The sequence below is a fragment of the Lolium rigidum genome, chromosome 6 (genome assembly GCF_022539505.1).
Source record: "Lolium rigidum isolate FL_2022 chromosome 6, APGP_CSIRO_Lrig_0.1, whole genome shotgun sequence".
Taxonomy (NCBI): domain Eukaryota; kingdom Viridiplantae; phylum Streptophyta; class Magnoliopsida; order Poales; family Poaceae; genus Lolium; species Lolium rigidum.
Genome location: NC_061513.1, coordinates 238,229,128 through 238,232,633, shown reverse-complemented (window position 1 = coordinate 238,232,633; position 3,506 = coordinate 238,229,128).

Sequence of the window (3,506 nt, the reverse complement as noted above, 5' to 3'; positions counted from 1 at the left end):
ACTACTCACACATCAGTCCGGAGGCAATCATGGTGATGAAGAGTCCTCCGAGAGATGATTCCCCTCTCCGGCAGGGTGCCAGAGGCGATCTCCTGAATCCCCCGAGATGAGATTGGCGGCGGCGGCGTCTCTGGAACTATTTCCGTATCGTGGCTCTCGGTAATAGGGTTTTCACGACGGAGGGTATAAGTAGGCGGAAGGGCAGAGTTGGGGGCGGCGCAGGGGCCCCACCCCATAGGCCGGCGCGAGCCCCATGCAGGCCACGCCGCCCTATGGTTACGGCCCCTCGTGGCCCCACTTCGTATGCTCTTCGGTCTTCTGGAAGCTCCGTGGAAAAATAAGACCCTGGGCGTTGATTTCGTCCAATTCCGAGAATATTTCCTTTGTAGGATTTCTGAAACCAAAAACAGCAGAAAATAGCAACTGGCTTTTCGGCATCTCGTCAATAGGTTAGTGCCGGAAAATGCATAATAATGATGTAAAGTGTGTATAAAACATGTGAGTATTGTCATAAAAGTAGCATGGAACATAAGAAATTATGGGTACGTTTGAGACGTATCAACTGCCTGTTAGATCAGTTGATCAACGGTTCGTGGAGTCGATCCGTGTGAAAACGGCTCAACCAATCAAGATAAGTTTGGGCTTCTGAGAGCATTTGTGACAGAGGGCAAAACTGAGTAGTACTACGAATCTAAGGGCACATAAATAGTAAATAGACTAAGAGATTCAAACAAAAGAATTACAAAATGAAAAATGTGTGTTTTGTACAATATAATTCATATTGGGCTACATCAAATTATTTGCAATTCAAATATACATGAGTGTGACAATTATGGCATCATTTAGACAAACTATGTTTTTGGGGAAGATGTTTTGCAAAGGGATTTGAGTGGAAAACCATGCATCTTCATAGCTACACTAGTGATTCTGAGAAGTGGCAATTTGTGGTAAAACTTGATTTATATATGTTTGTTAAGGTTTTCTAGGTGGCAGGTTGCGTAGGAACACTCCATGAGTAGGTGCGACTATGTTTTTATTTTTTTGGATTGTTTGCGCATGAAATGACTCAATTAGCTATGTTAATCTCATTTGTTGACTCTCTGTTGACCAGCTACTTGAGGGTAAAACTGAGTATATTGCACTTGCCAGTCTAAGTACTTGAGGGGAAAACTAAGTACAGATAAAATTTCTGTATAAGGCCCGAGGTTATAACTGAGTACACCAAACGTCCCAGGGGTTAGACTCGTGTCGCGGTGCACGCTGCAGCCGTGCATAGCGGACGCGTGTTGCGGTACACGCCACCTTCGTCTTTATAGAGCCCTTTTTCTCTCCCTCGACGCACGTTCTAACTGCAACCGCCTCTCTTGTCCCATCATCTTCTCCACAACCAAAGAAAAAACCCCGAAGAAAACCGCCGGCGATGGAGAAGAATGAGATGCCCATTGTCGGCGCATCAGCCGCCGTCGCATCGGTCGTGGCCCCCATCCAGGCCTCCGTCGCTGCTTCCAACGTAGTAGCCGGCGCATCAGCCGCCGGCGCATCGGCCGCCGCCACCGTCCAGGCCCCCGTCGCTTGGAACCCGTACGAACCAGTGCCGTACGTCGCGCCGGAGAACCCCTACGACACCAGCATCATCGACGACGAGTCGGAGTTAACCCTTTGCTCCCTTGTTCTTATCCTATTTCAATCCTTTTGTGTTAGATCTAGCGTTATTAGGGTTCGTCTGTTCCTAGTTCAATCCATTTGTGTTAGATCTTGCATTATTAGGGTTCGTCTGTTCCTAGTTCAATCCTTTTGTGTTAGATCTTGCGTTATTAGTGTTTGTGATTTGCTTTTGTTTAAGATTTGTGCCGATGATGATGAATATTTGGGCACAAATTGATTCAGGGTTTGGTCAGTAAACAATTAGTGTGTACAAATTTGTTGTGCATGATCTTTGGTTTACTGACTCAAATCCTGGATATAAGTGTGTCCAATGTAACTGAGGCTACCTCTTTTTTTCGAGCCCATATTATCATGCATGATCTTTGTTCACTCTCTATTCCATCATCGTTGCAATTGACTCCGGGTTTTTTGCACGATCTTTGGTGCTACGTGATAGGTGCAGAGCAGCGACGTCGACAGCGACGACGAGTCCTTCCACACCAAGACTCGTCACGTCCTCAGGAGGCTGCAGTCCGGCCATTACGATGGCCCCTTTGCTCGAGGCATTTACAAGTGCCCCTTCTGCAACAGGAAGCTCCGCGCCACCGACTTCAACTTCCTGGTGAACCATGATGAATCCATTGGAAGATGCGGCGCTAGAGTTGGAACGACCGTGAACGTGCATGCGTTCATGGCCAAACACAAAGACCTTGGGATTCACCTGCGCAACCTCCAAGCGAGTCACAGGCGCTACCTGGAGGCGTTGAACGTGCCTACTACACTCTCTGTATATGACTTCTCTATCTGTAGAGCAGCTTAAATTCATGTAAAATGTAGCTTATGTTGTATCTATCGGTACTACTGTTGGATCTGTCGTGAATATATCTATGCTATGTTGGCTGATGTATGCAGCTTATCTTATATTTTCTCTGGATTTTTGCCCTAGATTTCCTACCTGATAGGGTAAAACGAAGGCATAAAGAAATGAATGGCGTTAAAAAACAGAAGGAAAAGCTGCTCTCGATTTGCTACTAATTTGGGCTATCAAATATGAATGAGATCGAGCGAGAGAGAGGAAAAAGGTACATTGAAAGCTGCTAATCTGAGCGAAATAGACATAAACCACTCGTGCCCACGGCCCGGACCCACTCGGCTCCACACGCTACGGCCCCACACGCTACAGCCACACAAACACGGTCTCGTCCTGTCCCACGCGGTCCCTTCCTACCATCCCCACACGAGGCGGCCCTACACGACGCGGCCCCACAAACGACATGACCCCACTCGTCAGCACGGAACGGTCAACTTAACGGATTCCTTCCGTCCGAGCTCCTTCTGCGGGTTTCAGACAAGGACTTGGAGAAAACTGAGGAAAAACTAAGGAGCTGGGGAAAACTAAGTACAATTAAGGACCTGAGGGCACGGAAATAGAAATCTCAAATATAAAATCTATACCATTACATAGATAATGAAATATATTTTAATATGATATCTATTAAATACCACCATTAATCTATTTGGTTATTTTTATTTTTTGAACCACCTCTAGCTAAATCTGATGTTTAGGCCAAACTCTCGATGCACGCCATGTGTTCTAGGTGAGGATGGTGCAACACGCAAGTTTTACTAGTGTTTTGAGGTTCCAACACTTAGGGCAGTGCCTCTCAGTATTTTTTCTCGAAATTTTGAATTGTACTTGATGTACCGCTAGTTTGCTCAAAAGTTTACCATGCGTCTAAATTGGAATCTGGAACAACATTTTGCTCCGTTGATATGACAACAATAGGCCAGGGTCATATCTCTCCCTACCTCAGGCCACATTATATGTATGGAACTCACTCATGCTCTATATCAGAACTAGA